The following is a 19,177-nucleotide window of genomic DNA, read 5'->3' as shown; positions in this document are numbered from 1 at the left end:
GGATTTAGAGGAGGAGAGCTGTCGGGAGCTGAGAACAATTCCATTAGAAAATTCCTCAGGGTCCAAACCTCTGGTTCCAGTATCAGGGAGTTCTGTTCTGCATTGTATTGCAGATGCTAGCTGATTTACTGTTAAATGGCATAGCCTCAGTGGAGAATGTCCCCTAGTTTTGCATCTCTACATAACTAAGCATTTGAATAGGCATGCATGAGGGGAGAGGGCTAGGTCTAATTGAGTAGAGACTGTTTTGAGATATCTGCAGATAGGGTCTAGAGATGTTGAAGAGAAATGGTCTTGGGGTCAGGGAAGAATGGCTAGAAAGCAGCTGAGAAATATGCTGGAATAAATGGGGGACTCCAGTTAACAGCATGGGACTGAGAACTCTCCAAAGATGACAAGATTCCCGTGTCTGGTCTTTATTGCCACTGGGTTGCTAGGAATTTCCAAGTCCAAGTTCCCCCCTCAGGCTGGACCTTGTGGCTTCTGTGGTATGAGATTGAGACATGCCAGGCTATGATAAAATGATGCCCAAATTCGGCACCTGGGAATGGGGGAAGAAGCCATGGACACCACAGATAAATGGACACCAAAGAAGTAATGGACACAGCAAAGGAAACTATGAAGAAATAGGTGTTGCAGGCAAAAGGCTCAGAGAAGAAGCTTGCACAGAAGAAAGAAAAATGAAGTGGTCGACTGCAGTGAGTGAACAGCGTTACGTCAGGTATAAAACTGTATAAAATTGTAGAAATAGGAAACAGATATATCTAATATAAAATAGGAAAATATTAGTTAACAGCTGACAAAAAAGGTAAAGTGGATTATTTAACCCTAAAAGTGGAATTGTGCACAAAAGTAAATATATGACAGAAATATCAGCCAGCAGCTGGCAAAAGAGGTAAAGTGGGTGATTTAACCCTAAAAATGAAAAGGTGCACAATCATAAATATAGGACAGAGACAGGTCAGGCAGCTGCTGACACAAAAGGAAAGTGTGTTATTTAGCCCTAAAAGTAATAAGGTGTACAAAGTAGATGTGAGAATAAAATGTCAGTTAGATGACAAAGAAGTAAAATGTAATGAGTTATACTCCAGAAAGAAAAATTTAGATAATTGTAAATATGAAATATCATCCATATGATAAAGAGAAGTAAGTTAGCCTAGAAAGTAAAAATGTATATAGTTAGAGAGATGAGACAGAGAATTGTTAGTCAGATGATTGTATATTTACTTGGGTATATTGAGTAGCCAGAAAAACTGAAACAAAGCAAAAGCAAGCACAGAAGGTTTTAGAGTTAAAGAATTTTGAAAGGATCCATCCAGATCACAATAGCCACTGACATGACTCTGTCAAAGGTGTGCCAGGGCTAGGGGAGACAAAGGTGCAGCCTTGCATACTTGCAGGATTGCAGGAGATATCTAGTAATGTAATAGGGAACAGAAAACTCCATGCTTAATAAAGGGTGGCTGGATGATAAAGAATATACAGGACAAATGATTAGGATGAGAATGAAGAGAGAGTTAATAAGTATTGTTAGATCCCAGGAAAACTCAGGCTTCCGGGGTCTCAGCCCAGGACCTCAGTCACCCCAATCACCAGGCAGATTCGAAAGCTTGCTGCAAACTGCATGAGGCTTTATTGTTGTTTAATGAGCTAACCCCATGTTAGCTCGGGTCTTTCGCCCACCCCCCATGGTGGATGGCTAGCAAAGACAGCTCGAAGGGGCTTCATAGAGATCTCGTAGTGTAGCGTAAGGGGAGAATCTAGGGGTATGCACAGGATCAAGATTGGTGTGCCTCCAGGCTTGGAGGGCTTGCCCTGTATTGTTTGGCCAACTGGTTGTTATGGCCCATAGGCCCTCCCAGGGTGGCTGCTATGCTCTGCGTGCCATTGCTGTGTACTTGTCCGTAAAGCAAACCCAGAGCCGTAAAGCATAGCACCACCAGCTAACTTCTGATTGGTTCCTTGTCACCAGGCAGGCACCTAACCTCTAGTGGCCAAGGCAAGGGCAGAAAAGCACGTGTTACTGTCATGGCTGTCGAAAGGGGCAGACATCTGACCTTACTGACTAAGACAAGGTCAGACAAATACGTGTTCAGCAGTTATGGCTGCCGAAATAGGGAGCTGGTCCCAACAGCATCAAGATGCAGGGTTTCACCTCACTCATTTTTTACTAGAAAGGCAGAAAGGCAATAAACTAATGACAAAATTCAGCAAGGGCCAAATTGCTTGAAAAAAATTTAGTGAGATCACTGTCACAGGAGATAAGAAATTAACAGATTTCCTCAGATCAGAGAGAGGCTCAGAGAAACATAAGCAGGATGCATTCACCAATACTATTCAAACAGCTCAAGAAAGTAAAGATGGCTTATGTCCATTATAGACCAACAGCAATTTTTACCCAGATGCTGATAGGGAGAATTGCTGTAGAAGCCTCACCCCTAGGAAATTGAAAGCAGGTAGCCAAGGCCTGCCAGTCAGGAGGAGATTATTTGTTATAGAGAGCAGGCAGGGAATGGGGCGTTAGTTCAGAATTTGTATCTAGGCCTGTGTGAACATTATCCCAAAAGGTTAGAGACACAGATTTGAACTTTAGATTGTGAAACAACTAGACCTTTGATTGTGAAACAATTAGATTATGAGATGCTAATACTACATGTCAGGCCATGCTAAGGCCTCACAGGAAGAGGGCTGACATAGGCGAGTCCAATAAGATTGGTTCAGATATTAGACCTAGATTACACTCAGGGATTAGCAATGGTGGCTGCCTTACAGGAACTTCAGTTAAAAATATGTTATTCCTACAGAGAAAGCAAGGCATATGGAGGAAGAAAAGCATAGAGCCTTTTTAGAGAATGCTTTGGACATGGTCAGGAAAGGCACTGGGTCAGATAGGGTCCCAACAAAAGAGGAAATAGGGAATCAGGCTTATGCACAAGATGCAGGAGAGGAAAGCAGCCGCAGACTATGTACAGCAAGTCAGATGACATAAGGCAAGGAAGGCCAAGGTCAAAACTTGGAAAACTTGCAGCCTTGGGAGATGCCACCATGGCTGACACCCAGTCAAAAGTATAGAAAATGCTATTAATACAGCCAGTCAGGAACTGTTTTGAGACCTTATGGAGAAGAAAATGCAACATAGATAAGCTTAGATCTATTCAACTTTTGGATGCTTATATATCAAGGATTGTCTATAGCTTCTGTGTTAGGAGAAATTTCAATTAAGGAGTTTTCTTTTCAACAAACTAGTCATAACCTAAGCAAAAGGAGAGATATGAGATGTATACAAGTTATGAATGTATGGTGTGGCCACACCTGGATGCATGATATGTGATTGTAAATGTACATGAATGTGGACAAAAGGAAATGCCTAAATTGCCTTGGGTATGATTAGAGAGATAGTTATGTTACCTCAGATATAGTTAAAAAGCTACCAAAATCACTCTAACTATAGTCAAAAAGAGTATCCAGTGAATGTCTTAACAAGAAAAATCAATGATTTGAGCCCTAGGAGTCAATAAAAAAGATAGCAAAATCCTATAGTGTTTACTTAGGGGCAGGAGGAATCTGTGGATGATTCTGTAAAATGTGGCAGTGGAGAGGATACAGATCCGCCTAAATTTTTATGGTTAAAGAAGAAAATCTGAAAAGTAAAAGTTGATACATGATTTTTTTTTATTTTTTTGATTTTTTGTTTATCACTTTTATATATTTTATTAATTAATTTTTAAAGTTTTTCTCCATTTTAAAATTTTAATTAGAAACAAGATTGTTTTACATGTCAATCCCAGTTCCCTCTCCCTCCCCTCCTCCCCTTACTAATATCCTACCCTATCCTATACCCTCTCTGTTCCCCAGGGAGGGTGAGGCCTTCCATGGAGAATCTTCAGAGTCTGTCATATCCTTTGGGATAGGGCCTAGGCCCTCCCCCATGTGTCTAGACTGAGAGAGTATCCCTATATGTGGAATGGGCTCCCAAAGTCCATTCCTATACTAGGGATGAGTACTGAACTACTACAAGAGGCTCTCTTTTGTGTGTGTGTGTGTGTGTGTGTGTGTGTGTGTGTGTGTGTGTGTGTGTGTGTGTGTGTGTGCTGGGTATTGAACCCTGGACCTTGTGCCTATGAGGCAAGTGCTATTCTAATGAGCTATACTTGAGTTCTTTTTTTTCTATTATTATTATTAGTAGTAGTAGTAGTAGTATTAGTATTATTATTATTAATTCAAGTTAGGGAACAGTCTTGTTTTACATGTACTTCCCCTCTCCCTCTCCCTCCCCTCACCCCCATTCCTTCTCCCCCACCTCCAACCTACCCCCCACCCCATCCACCCGCCACTCCCCAGGCAGGGTAGGGCCCCCAACCAGGGCTCCACCAAGTCCAACAAATCTTCCTGTCCTGGGCCTAGGCCCCTACCCATGTGTTCAGAGACAGAGTGAATCCCTTCAAGTGGGATGGGCTCTCGAAGTCCCCGCCACCCACCAGGGCAAAACGCCAGTCCACCTCCGGAGGCTCCCAGGAGTGCAGGGGCCTCTCCATTGGCATCCATAATCAGGGGGCTGGATTCCGTACTGGCCTCCCAAAGAGCATCTGGGGTCGATATGCTTTCCCTTTTTCAGGCCAACTGTTTCTGTGGGTTTCTCCAACCAGGTACAGACTCCTTCGTTCTTCATTCCTCCCTCTCTTCAACTAAGTTCCAGATTTCAGCTCAGTGTATTTCTGGGGATGTCTGTCTCTGCTTCCATCAGCCACTGGATGAAGACTCTAGGATAGCATAGAGAGTAGTCATCAATCTCATTCTAGGGGAAGGGTTTCTAGGCCATCCTCTCCTCCACTGCCCGGACTGTCAGATCGTGTCATCCTTATAGGTCTCTGGAGATCTTCCTAGTTCCAGATCTCTTCTCGGACCTATAGTGGCTCCCTCTGATATGGTATCTCTCATCCTGCTCTCTCTCCTCTATTCTTCCCCCAACTCAATATATCTGCTCCTCCATTTCTTCTCCTCTACTCTTCATCTTGTGCTCTTATTGTGGCAGCACCCACTCCCCTACCCTCATGCTCTCAATTAGCTCGGGAGTTCATGCCATTTCCCATTCCTGGGGTCCATTTATCCCTTAGAGTCATTCATGATTTCTAGTTTCCTTGGGGTAGAGGATTATAGGCTGGTAAACCTTTGCTCTATGTCTAAAAATCATATATGAGTGAGTACATACCATGTTTGTCTTTTTGTGATTGGGTTACCTCACTCAGGATGGTTTCTTCTAGTTCCATCCATTTGCCTGCGAATTTCAAGATTCCATTGCTTTTTTCTGCTGAGTAGTACTCCATTGTATAAATGTACCACATTTTCTCTTTCCATTCTTCAGTTGAGGGGCATCTAGGTTGCTTCCAGGTTCTGGCTATTACAAACAATGCTGCTATGAACATGGTTGAACATATGTCCTTGTTGTATGGACATGCAGTATTTGGGTATATACCCAAGAGAGGAATGGCTGGATCTTGAGGTAGATTGATTCCCATTTTTCTGAGCAACCACCATACTGATTTCCAAAGTGGTCTTACAAGTTCACACTCCCACCAGCAATGGAGGAGTGTTCCTTCTTCTCCACAACCTCTCCAGCATAGGTTGTCATTGGTATTTTTGATTTTAGCCATTCTGACAGGTGTGAGGTGGTATCTCAGAGTTGTTTTGAGTTGCATTTCTCTGATGGCCAAGGATTTTGAGCACTTTCTTAAGTGTCTTTCAGCCATTTCAGATTCCTCTGTTGAAAAATCTCTGTTTAGTTCTGCACCCCACTTTTTAATTTCATTGTATGGTGTTTTGGTGGCTAGCTTCTTGAGCTCCTTGTATATTTTGGAAATCAGTCCTCTGTCAGATGTGGGGCTGGTGAAGATCTTTTCCCATTCTGTGGGTGGTCGTTTTGTCTTACTGACTGTGTCCTTTGCCTTACAGAAGCTTCTCAGTTTCAGGAGGTCCCATTTATTGATTGCAGACCTCAGTGTCTGTGCTTCTGGCGTGATGTTCAGGAATCGTTCTCCTGTGCCAATTTGTTCAAGGGTTGTTCCCACTTTCTCTTCTAGAAGATTCAGTGTGGCTGGATTTATGGAGAGATCTTTGATCCATTTGCACTTAAGTTTCGTGCATGGTGACAGGTATGGATCTATCTGCAATTTTCTGCATGTCCGAATCCAATTGTGCCAGCACCATTTGTTGAAGATGCTATCTTTTTTCCATTGTATGGATTTAGCACCTTTGTCAAAAATAAGGTGTTCGTAGGTGCATGGGTTAATATCTGGGTCTTCAATTCGATTCCATTGGTCTATCTGTCTATTCTTGTGCCAATACCAAGCTGTTTTCAGAACTATGGCTCTATAGTAGAGCTTGAAGTCAGGGATGGTGATGCCTCCAGAAGATCTTTTATTGTAAAGAGTTGTTTTGGCTATCCTGGGTTTTTTATTTTTCCATATAAAGTTGAGTATTGTTCTTTCAATGTCTGTGAAAAACTGTGTTGGGATTTTGATGGGGATTGCGTTAAATCTGTAGATTGCTTTGGTAGGATTGCCATTTTTACTATGTTAATTCTGCCTATCCAAGAGCACGGGAGACCTTTCCACTTTCTGGTATCTTCTTTAATTTCTTTCTTTAAAGTCTCAAAGTTCTTATTGTACAGGTCATTCACTTTTTTGGTTATTGTTACCCCCAGATATTTAATGTTGCTTGTGGATATTGTGAAAGGTGATGTTTCCATGATTTCTGTCTCATTGAGTTTATCATCTGTATACAGTAGGGCTACAGATTTTTTGAGGTAATTTTGTATCCTGCTACCTTGCTGAAGGGGTTTATCAGCTGTAGGAGTTTCCTGGTAGAGTTTTTTGGGTCACTTATGTAGACTATCATGTCATCTGCAAATAGTGAAAGTTTGACTTCGTCCTTTCCAATTTGTATCCCTTTGATCCCCTGTTCTTGTCTTATTGCTCTAGCTAGAACTTCAAGTACAATATTGAAGAGGTATGGAGAGAGTGGACATCCTTGTCTTGTTCCTGATTTTAGAGGAAAAGCTTTGAGTTTCTCTCCATTTAGTTTGATGTTGGCTATTGGTTTGGTGTATATCGCGTTTATCATGTTTAGATATGTTCCTGTTATTCCTGTTCTCTCCAAGATCTTTATCATGAAGGGATGTTGGATTTTGTCAAAGGCCTTTTCAGCATCTAGTGAGATGATCATGTGGTTTTTCTTTTTCAGTTTGTTTATATGGTGGATTACATTGATGGTTTTTCGTATATTGAACCATCCTTGCATCCCTGGGATGAAGCCCACTTGATCGTGGTGGATGATTTTTCTGATATGTTCTTGGATTCGATTAGCCAATATTTTATTGAGTATTTTAGCATCAATGTTCATGAGGGATATTGGTCTGTAGTTCTCTTTCTTAGTCTTATCTTTGTGTGGCTTGGGTATCAAAGTGATTGTAGCCTCATAGAAAGAGTTTGGCAATATCCCATCTGCTTCTATTGTGCAGAACAGTTTGAGGAGTATTGGTATCAGCTCTTGTTTGAATTTCTGGTAGAATTCTGCAGTGAAGCCATCTGGTCCTGGGCTTTTTTTGGTTGGGAGGCTTTTGATGACTGCTTCTATTTCATTAGGGGTTATGGGTCGATTTAAACTGTTTATCTGATCTTGATTTAATTTTGGTAAGTGATATTTATCCAGGAAACTGTCCATTTCCATTAGATTTTCGAATTTTGTGGAGTACAGATTTTCAAAGTATGACCTAAAGATTCTCTGGATTTCCACAGTGTCCGTTGTTATATCCCCCTTTTCGTTTCTGATTTTGTTAATTAGTGTGCTCTCTCTCTGCCTTTTGGTTAGTTTGGCTAGAGGTTTGTCTATCTTGTTGATCTTCTCAAAGAACCAACTCTTTGTTTCATTGATTCTTTGTAATGTTTTCCTAGTTTCTACTTTATTGATTTCAGCTCTCAGGTTGATTATTTCCTGGCGTCTACTCCTCCTTGGTGAGTTTGCTTCTTTTTGCTCTAGTGCTTTCAGTTGTTCTGTCAGTTCTCTAATGTGACTTTTCTCTAGTTTCTTCATGTGGGCACTTAGTGCTATGAACTTCCCTCTTAGCACTGCTTTCAGAGTGTCCCATAAGTTTGGGTTATGTTGTGTCTGCATTCTCATTAGATTCTAGGAAGTCTTTAATTTGTTTTTTTATTTCTTCCTCAACCCAGGAATGGTGCAATTGGGTGTTGTTCACTTTCCAAAAGTTTGCAGGTTTTCTGCCATTTGTAATGTTGCTGAATTCTAGCTTTAATGCATGGTGGTCTGATAAGATAGAGGGGGTTATTTCAATTCTTTTGTAACTGTGGAGGTTTGCTTTGTTGCCTAGTATGTGGTCAATTTTAGAGAAGGTGCCATGTGGTGCTGAGAAGAAGGTATATTCTTTTGAGTTTGGATGGAATGCTCTATAGATATCCGTTAACCCCAGTTGGGTCATAACTTCTATCAGGTCTTTTGTTTCTTTGTTAAGTTTTTGTCTGGTGGTCCTGTCTAGTGGCGTAAGGGGGGTGTTGAAGTCTCCTACTATAAGTGTGTGTGGTTTTATGTGTGGTTTAAGCTTTAGTAATGTTTCTTTCACAAATGTGGGTGCCTTCATATTTGGAGCATAGATGTTCAGGATTGAGATTTCATCTTGATGGACTTTTCCTGTGATAAGTATGAAATGCCCTTCTTCATCTCTTTTGATTGATTTTAGTTTAAAGTCCATTTTGTTCGATATTAGGATTGCTACACCTGCTTGTTTCTTGAGGCCATTTGATTGGAAATTTTTTTCCCATCCTTTTACTCTGAGGTATCGCCTGTCTTTGAAGTTGAGGTGTGTTTCTTGTAAACAGCAGAAGGATGGATTCTGTCTTCGTATCCATTCTGTTAGCCTATATCTTTTTATGGGTAAGTTAAGACCATTGATATTTAGGGATATTAATGTCCATTGTTCGTTGGTTCTTGTTTGGTTTGGATTTATTGTTGGTGGTGTCATTGTGTGTGGATTTTGCCCTCCTGCTTCTTTTTGTGTTTGGCAATATTAGATTATCTATTGCCTGTGTTTTTGTGCATGTAGTTATGTTCCTTGGGTTGGAGTTTTCCTTCCAGAACCTTCTGTAGTGCTGGATTTGTGGATATGTATTGTTTAAATCTGTTTTTGTCATGGAAAATCTTGTTTTCTCCATCTATAATGATTGAAAGTTTTGCTGGGTACAGTAGTCTGGGTTGACATCCATGCTCCCTTAGTGCTTGTAGTGTATCTATCCAAGACCTTCTGGCTTTCAGAGTTTCCATTGAGAAGTCGGGTGTGATTCTGATTGGTTTGCCTTTATATGTTACTTGGCCTTTTTCCTTTGCAGCTCTTAATATTTTTTCTTTATTCTGTAGATTTGGAGTTTTGATTATTATGTGTCGGGGGGACTTCTTTTTGTGGTCCAGTCTGTTTGGTGTCCTATAAGCTTCTTGTACTTTCATAGGCATATCTTCTGTAGGTTGGGGAAGTTTTCTTCTATGATTTTGTTGAATATGTTTTCTGTACCTTTGAGCAGTGTTTCTTCACCTTCTTCTACACCTATTATTCTTAGGTTTGGTCTTTTTACGGTGTCCCATATTTCCTGGATATTTTGTGTTAGGGATTTGTTGGTCTTGAGGTTTTCTTTGGTTGATGAATGTATATCCTCTAGCGAGTCTTCAATAGCTGAGATTCTCTCTTCTGTCTCTTGGATTCTATTAGTTATACTCACATCTTTAAATCCTGATTGTTTATCCAACCTTTCCATTTCCAGCATCGCTTCATTCTGTGTTTTCTTTAATGTGTCTAATTCAGCTTTCATGCTTTGAACTGTTTCAAGAGCTTCCTTCACTTGTTTGGTTGTTTTATCTTTGGTTTCTTTGGCTTCTTTGAGAGATTTGTTTATTTCTTGAATTTTTTGGTTTGTCTTTTCCTCCATATCGTGTAATTTTTTGCTTGCTTTTTCTTCTATTTCTTTAAGGGATTTTCTTGTTTCCTCTTTGAAGGTCTCTATCATCTTGCTGAGATAATTTTTGAGGTCCATCTCTTCTTCTTGCACTATGTTGGGCTTTTCAGGTCTTGCTGGAGTGGAGTCCCTAGATTCTGGTGGTGTCATATTGGTCTTTCTATTGTTGAGCGAGTTCTTATTCTGTCTTCTTCCCATATCTTTTTCCAGTGAGTGCAGGTAGGATCTCTCTATCTCCTCTTGTTACTCTGTAGTGTGTGTGGGCCAGGAATTCAATGTCCGAAGCTCTGGATGGTCTTGCCTCTCCTTATAGCCTCCTCACTCTGAAGGAGTTAGGCCTCCTGGCGGATCAGTCACCGGGAATGGAATGAAGAGTGGCCTGTACCCAGATTCAGGGAGCTCCTCCCTGCCTGGGTGTGTCTGTTTCAAGCAGGGACAAGCCTGGAGGGATCAGGGTGAATGGCGCTTAGGACAAGAATTGGGTAAAAGCAGGGGATGGCTCACCTGGTCTGCGATGAATCTACAGAAAGGGAAGGAAGGGTGGCCTGTACCAAGCCAGATTCAGGGAGCTCCTCCCTGCCTGGGTGTGTCTGTTTCAAGCAGGGACAAGCCTGGAGGGATCTGGGTGAATGGCGCTTAGGACAAGAATTGGGTAAAAGCAGGGGATGGCTCACCTGGTCTGTGATGAGTCGACGGAAAGGGAAGGAAGAGTGGCCTGTACCAAGCCTGATTCAGGGAGCTCCTCCCTGCCTGGGCGTGTCTGTTTCAAGCAGGGACAAGCCTGGAGGGATCTGGGTGAATGGTGCTTAGGACAAGAATTGAGTAAAAGCAGGGGATGGCTCACCTGGTCTGCAATGAGTCGACAGAAAGGGAAGGAAGAGTGGCCTGTACCAAGCCTGATTCAGGGAGCTCCTCCCTGCCTGGGCGTTTCTGTTTCAAGCAGGGACAAGCCTGGAGGGATCTGGGTGAATGGCGCTTAGGACAAGAATTGGGTAAAAGCAGGGGGTGGCTCACCTGGTCTGCGATGAGTCGACGGAAAGGGCAAGTTGATACATGATTTTTAAGGAGGGTTTGTAAGAAGAAGCCTCAGGAGATAGCCACACTGTTAGATTCACAGACTGAGTGTGTCGGTGTAGATGCAAATTAGACCATATCAACTAAGATGCAAATGAGGCCTTGCCACCTATGGGAGCTTTGAATGTTAGATTGGTAAAGACTGCTCAGAAACTTTAAATTAATCTCAAAAAGTTGTTTGGGACATATGTAATATTCTAAAGAAATTAGGCTTAAAAATAAAAATTAGAAAGGATAGTTTACAATCTTTGAATGATTTTTAGAAGCTTTTAAAAACTATCCAATGGTTTTGTCCCTTTTGGGGGGCATCTAATGATAATTTAAAACCGTTAAATAAGATTCTATAAGGAGATAGTATTACGAGAAGATCTATAGTCTGTAAGGTTAACATAACTTTATTTAGATAAACACCAGCCAAATACAAGAAACAGCATGCTAGGGGCAGCAAGGCAGGCAGGCCAGAAAGAACTCCCATGTGCTTTGCAGCCCCTAAAAACCCTATCATGCATCCTCCTGACCTCACCTTGACCACGCCCGGACAGGAGTGGTCAGGCACACATGTAGCCAACTTCTAGCAGGCATGGCTTACACTGCCCCCTACAATTCCTCTTTTAGTCTAAAAGAGGATTAAGACTTAACAGTGTAAAGTATACAAAATTAAAAATCATAAAGGTGAAATACAAGAAGATACAATAATCTGTTATGACATATCCTAACTATGTCTATATCAGCTAAACCCTAACGTCATCTAAAATGAGGTGTCCAAGCCTGAATGCCTCCTTCCAATCCCAACCATAAACAATAGTAAGTTATCCCTAACTAGGCATGCACTACCCTAATAGAGAATAATGGGGGAAGGGGCATAGCATCCTCCAAATTATTTCCTGCTGAAGTGTAATGGTGGTAACCTTGTGTGGCCCTGTGGGAAGAAAATGTCAGTATAGTGAAAGTCTCTAATGGATTATATCCAGTCCATGTTAGATGGGATTTGCTTGATTGAAGATCTAGGTTGAAATCCTCAACTTGATTCAAGTCAGTACCCGAAGCTCTGGTCAGACTGTCAGTTGAAACGGAGTAAGTTGTATCCAGTGCAATATAGGAGTTATGGCTCAATTTCCTTTCAGAGCATCCAGGGATTGCTGTCAGGTGGATCTTCATTGGATGTGTGGGACTCAGACATAAGTGTTAGCAGATAAATGTTTGCTTGTACATATATGCATGCTGGGAAAGGCAACCATGGAAAAATAATGATTATGAGACGTTGTACACCTTGAAGGAAAGATCCAAGAAAGACAAAGATAGTCCCCAAATTCTTCTCTCGTTCTGTATTACATCAATTGGCTTCTTGATACAATACAGAAACTCTAAAGTTTAGTTAAACAATGTGCTTGGATTTGAGAGGAGGAAAGCCAGATCCACCTCCAAATCCAGCATTGATTTAATTGAATAAGGACTAGAAAAATAAAGAGAAATAGATTTAATACATATTTTACCATATGGCAGATTCCTTTTGTTTGATGGTTATAGCTAACTTCTCTTCTTAAGCATCTATCCATGCAGTGTTCTTGGATGTCTGGAGATGAGTTTTCCTGTGAAGTTAGAAGCCAAACACTCTCCTTTCCTTTGGGAGGTTTCTGTTTAGTTTACTAGATATGCCTAGTAAAATACCTGTCACTTGTCCTTGTCGAGAGGTTTGTCTTTTTCCACTCGAATCTTGATCAATTTTGATGGTATTCAAAGTTTTTCTTCTTCTGTGGAAACAAATGCAAAACCCCTACCCTAGTGTAACACATGTCCAGGCTTCCATACCGAGGTTAGTACATCTTTGAAGTATATTGGTTGATTCAGTTCAGCAGCTTTTTCCATAGTTCAGTGTCTTTCTGCAGCTGTTTGTCCTTTTTCATTGGCATTAAGAAAGTTTAGTGTCAACAAATCATTACACAACCTATGTTTGGTGGTTTTATCTTCCCAGCCTGTCTATGGAGTATCTCCTTAAGTGTTCTGTTAGATCTCTCAACCACTGCTGTCCTGTAGGATTGTGTGGTATACCAATGACATGCTTTAAGTTATAATATTTGAAAAACTGTTCCATTTTTTAGTAATATATGATAGAGCACTGTCAGTGTTTGTCTGTGCAGGTATACCCATAAATGTCATCACCACTAGCAGGTGTGTAATAACAAAATCATATTTTTCAGAGGTGGGAGCAGTAGCCCATTGGAACCCTTAGAATGTGTCTATAGTATGATACACATATTTCAAATTTCCAAATTCTGTAAAGTGAAATATATCCATCTGCCAGACGTCATTCCTCTGAATGCCTTTAGGATTACAGCCTGCTGGCAATGGACTTTGGTTATAAAAAGAACAAGTAGGACAGGTTCTCATTATCTCCTTGGCTTGTTGCCAAGTGATGGAGAAGTCATTTTTTAAACCTTTGCTATTCACATGATGTTTCTTAGGAAATTCTGAGGCTTCTAGCACACTTCCAATTAATAAACAATCAATGTAGTCATTGCCTTGTGCTATTGGTCCTGTCAGACCCATATGGGATCTGATATGTGTAATGTATAGAGGATTACTTCTGTTTATGATTGTTTCCTGTAACTGTAGAAACAATGAGGTTAACTCTATATTATCAGGATCAAATTCTGCAGTCTCAATGTGTAAGACGACTCTCTCTGCATATTGGTAATCAGTAACTATATTAAGAGGTTCTGTAAAATCCATAAGCACCATGAGAATTGCATATAATTCTGTCTTCTGTACAGATGTGTATGGAGTTTGAAATACATTACTTACCTCACCTGCTTTATAACCAGCCTTACCTAATTTGTTAGCATCAGTGTAGAAAGTAAGAACTCCAGAAATGGGAGTTTGCCTTACAATGCGTGGAATAATGCATACTGTCTGTTTTTATGAATTTAATTCTGTCTGTTTTGGGATAGTTGTTACTAATTGTTCCAAAAAGTCAGTAAGAGCTATTTGTCAATATTCATTATCCTTCCATAAGGAAGAAATTTCATCATTAGTTAAAGGTACTATAATTTCTGCTGGATCTTTTCCAGTCAGCTGATGAAGTCTTAGTTTGCCCTTTAAAATCAAATCAGAAATCTTTTCTATATCCGTCTTTAACTTTTTCTTCTGCTTACGAGGCAGAAATATCCATTCTCATATAGTGTCTTCCCTCTGCATCAGGATTCCAGAAGGATATTCTTTGGATTGCAAGATGACCAGAATGCAGTCTAAATTAAGGTTTATCTGATCTACATGAGCATCCAATATTCTCTTTTCTTCCCATTGTAACTCTTTTTCTGCCTCAGCAGATAATATTCATGCACGGTTTAAGTCCTTATGACCTTTTAGCACCATCTTTAAATGCTTTAAGTCATGTCCTTATACACCAATAATTGTCTGTAATTGAGAACTAGTAGCTTCTGAAGACTGTTAAGAGTTTGATAACGGTCCCTTCTAATTTGTACCTTCTGTGGTCTAATTCTTTGTAAGTCTATCTTATATCCTAAATAGTTAATAGAATCTCCTCTTTGTATCTTTTCTGGGGCAATTTGTAAATCTCATCTAGGCAGAACTTCCTTCACCATTTCAAACATAGTTTCCAAAGTTTCCTAATTAGAATCCGATAAAATGATATCATCCATATAATGATAAACAAGGGATTGTGGAAATTTTTTACGAACTATTTCCAAAGGTTGTCATACAAAGTATTGACACAAAGTGGGACTATTTATCATCCCCTGAGGAAAAACTTCCACTGGAATCTCCGAACTGGCTGTGAGTTATTAAGAGTTGGCACTGTAAATGCAACTTATTCTCCATCACTTTCTTGTAATGGTATAATGAAAAAGCAGTCTTTCATGTCAATTACTATGATCGGCCATCCTTTAGGTATTAAGGAAGGCAGTGACATTCTAGGCTGTAGAGAGCCCATAGGCTGAATTACCTTATTTAAGGCTCTCAGGTCTGTCAGCGTTCTCCAGTTACCTGACTGTTTTTGATAACAAATACATTAGAATTCCAAGGGCTGGTAGACTCCTCTATGTGTACAGCCTCTTGATGTTCCTGTACTACTTTTTCTAGAGCCTCTAGCTTTTCAGAGGCCAAAGTCCATTGTCCTACCCATACAGGTTCATCTGTAAGCCATTTTAATGGCAGAGCCTTTGGTTCCTCTGTAGATCTATCATTTGTATTTAGTTTCTGTACAGACTTGATGGTTGGTAACCATTTCCCATATCATCTTACCAAGTCTTTTCTACTATCCAGTGATTGTACATAATTCATATATGACACACGAGGGATATTAATATGAGTTTTCCATCGCTGTAAGAGATCACGACCCCAGAGTTTTACAGTTATATTTGCCACATATGGATTTAGTCTCCCTTTCTGTCCTTCCAGTCCAATGCAGACCACCGTTTGAACACTGTGTTGAACTCTACATAGAGTTCCAATTCCCCAAAATTGTACATTTGCCTCCCTGAGTGGCAACTCCTGCAGTCAGGACTTTTCTGTAATAAAAGCGACGTCAGCGCCTGTGTCTAAAATGCTGTTAACAATCTTATTATTGATTTTTACTTTTAAATTAGGTATTTTATCTTTGATGGAGATCTGCCAAAATATGCACTTTTGTTCTTGTGCAGTCTTATCTGAGTCTTCATTGCTAGTCAAACTACCATCTATAGCAGTGTCCTCTTTCACAATGGACAAAGAACTATCTATTCGACCTGTGAGAGATTGTCTTCCACTGCTACTGGAAATGACAGGAACTTTTTCAATGTGGGGGCCTTCTTGAGTCCCCCTTTGGAGTTTCTCGGCCTTAATTCGAATGTCCCTGGTTGATCTCCATTAATTAGTCTAGAGTCTGCCCTTACCACATCTCCTACACAATCCAGAAGGCAGTGGCCTTTTGAGAGAGGGATCGTTAGAATTTCTTTGCCTACAATTTCTCTTTACATGTCCCATTCTACCACATCTGAGACATCTAGGTTCCTGATGCTTTCGTGGTCTCCTGAAATGGGCTTTTCCTACCCGAAGTCATGGTTCATAGTAGTGATGAACCCTGACCTCTTGGTACCTATATTGATCCCTGTAAGGTGTTTCTCTTTCTTCAGTCCTCCTGTCATCACCTCTGGAACTCTTCATCTCCTTCTGCCTTTTGAAACTTCTTGGGACAGCTTCTCCTGCCCAGACTCCAGCATCTTGCACACTTTAGTCAATGTGGGCTGTATGCAAAACCCATTCTTCTAGTGGAGCTGATCTGATATTTAAAAGCAAAAGTATTCTTTTACATATTGGGTTTGAATTTTCATAAGCTATTGTATATACAGTCGAATGTCTTACTGCCAGATCTGTTACTTGTAATTATACTGCCCTGGTTAACCTTTCTAAGAAGTCCTGGAATAATTCTGTTCGTCCCTGTTCTATTCTGGTATAAGCTTCCAGTCATTCCCCTGGGTCACGAACCTTATCCCAGGCATTTAGTGCTGCTTTCCTGCATAGGGACAGCATATGGTCATCATATTCAGCCTGAATCTGTGGGTCAGCATAAATACCCTCGCCAAGAATCTTATCCAGGGGTGCTTCATAACCGTCTCTTATGCCCTGACACTCAAGATGCTTTTCTCCTTCCATTACCAAAGCTTTCTATTGGATTTGACAAGCATTTTCAAGTACAGCTGATACTAATCCAACCCAATCTTCGGGAGTCACCCTGTTATAGGTTGCCCATGAATGTAATAACTGTTTTATGTATGGGCTATGAAGACCATATGAGACAACTGATTCTTTAATAGTCTTAAGATCCTTTAGCTGTATAGGTTGCCATACATAAGCCATATGTCCCTAGGGTGTTTTTTAGTAGGTGGCTTTTCTACCATTGTTGCTTGGTAGACAAATGGTGTACGCATAACGACTTTAGAATGATCAAGATACCTGGGTGGAGTAGGTGCCTGGGATTGGAGTGCTTCTGTCTCCGAGTCATCCCAACTCCCTTGAGTCTACTAATGATATCCTCATGAAAAGTTTCAATCTCCGTAATCATAAAAGATTCTAGGCATGACAGTGAATCTGCAAATTGCTGTAACTGCTCTTCCACACAGTTTTCTAGGTGTTTGATACGTTTGTATCTACCTAGCATTTGGGTGGCATGAAAACTGCTGTCCAAGAATTGAAGTTTAGACTTGAGGTCATGATTTGCCTCAGCAATCGACTTGATGGACCTCTCTAATCTGTCAGCCCTGTTCTGTAGGTCATCTTCCATACATTCAAATCTAGATTGAATTCTATCATTTGTATTTTCAGCCATTTATTCAATGGCATTATCCGATTGTTTTTTAACTCTATTCTGGGTATCTTGCATCTTAGTTTCCAGATTACAGGACAGAGAGCCTATCTGAGTTTCCAGTTGGCTACATATATTCTTTAGTTCATCACGGTCCTCTGACCACTCTGCCTGTATCGCATAAGATATAGACCAAAGCCTATCATCCAGCTTCTGTTCTACATGCTGCATAAACATGTCATGGATCAGTCTGGTCTCCAAAACCTCATCATGTTAAGCTTGTATATGCGGTAGGCAGGTGGTGAAATTAACTTTATACCTGTTCCTGAGGACTCTGGCTAGTGATAATGTGTGCATTAGCACACTAACAGCTAGTAAGGTATACAGGGCAATTAGTGGCAGATCAGCATCTTCTTCGAACATTGAATTTACATAAGAAGTGAAAATGTTACCAATTGAGGCAAATGATAAATATTTGGCCATATTTGCCAGTTAGCTTCTACTCCAGATACGGCAAGAGTTTTTCAGCTAGATGAATCAGGCTGCTTCTACTCCAGATGCAGTAACCACTTTTGACCAGCAGGTAGCGTAGGTGTCTAATTGTGGTTGTTTTGTGTTGGACCTGAAATTTCCTGAAAATCCCTTACAGAGCATGTTAAGAATGGATTGTGGGTGTGTGTAGTAGGTATGGGAAAAACCTTCGAATAGTACCTGGTGGAGACCAAGCATTGCAGATGGATCTGTATACGGGCTTGTGGCTGAGCCGGCATGGCTGGCCGCACAGCTGTAGCACAGCCTCAGAACCGGGAGCTATGGGGGCGGGGAAGCAGCAGTGAGCATTCTCTGTGGAGAAAAGCTGCAGGAAGACAGGCAGGCGGCTGGCAGGCAGGTGGGAGACGGAAAAAGTTTAACTCACTGTTTCCAGGATGAAAGCGTATAGGATTACATGCATGGGCAGGTCGAAGCAGACCTGGAGCACAGCAGTATCCTAGAGCCCACTTGGGTCACTAAGCTTCTGTGCTGGTTCTTTTGGCTCCAGGAGCTGAGGCCCCAGTGGGGTTTGCACTGAGCACTAATGGGTCATGGATTTCAGGGCACCAGCTATTATGAGATCTGTAGTCTGTAAGGTTAAGATGTCTTTATTTAGACAAACACCAACCAAATGCAAGCCATAGTGTGCCAGGTACAGCAAGGCAGGAAGGCAAGAGAGAAGGAGCTCCCATTTGCCTTGCAGCCCCTTAAAACCCTGACCTGTCCTCCTGACCTCACCTTGACCATACCCTGACAGGCGTGATCAGGCACACCTGTAGCCAGCTCTATCAGGTGTGGCTTGCACTGTCCCCTACAAGATAGTGATCCCAATTTACCCAGATAGCTAACTAAGAAGGTAGACAAGTCCTTCTACCATTAGAGGATTTGATTCAGCATCAACAGGTAATTTATATTGACTATGCAAAACCATGGGAAGCTTATGTGCACCCCACAATGTGTAGTCTGATTTCTGTTCTGTGGCAGGAGGGACCATTACTGTGGGTACACCTACCTGTCTTGCCAGCCAAAGTATTAAACTCTTATTTTAAAGCAAAAAATGTCATGTGGATTCTAGGAGATATTTTAAAAGAGAACCAAGTATGATATATGTCCCTTATTCCAAGCAACAGGTTGACTGATTGTTTCAAAACAGTGATTCATGGACAATTGCCTCTGCTCAGTTTTCAGGAAAAAATGATAATCAGTTTGCAGCTTAAAGGCTGTTGCAATTTACTCTAATGCATCATTATATTCCCCAAAA

General features: G+C 41.0%; 1 pseudogene; it reads left to right on the top strand.

Annotated features, from left to right (window-relative positions):
* Nucleotides 1-503: 503 nt before the first annotated feature.
* LOC100751308 overlaps nucleotides 504-19,177 on the top strand; it is a 33,824-nt pseudogene continuing 15,150 nt past the window's right edge.

The sequence above is a fragment of the Cricetulus griseus genome, chromosome X (genome assembly GCF_003668045.3).
Source record: "Cricetulus griseus strain 17A/GY chromosome X, alternate assembly CriGri-PICRH-1.0, whole genome shotgun sequence".
Lineage (NCBI taxonomy): Eukaryota > Metazoa > Chordata > Mammalia > Rodentia > Cricetidae > Cricetulus > Cricetulus griseus.
This window is presented reverse-complemented; position numbering and strand designations above follow the sequence as displayed.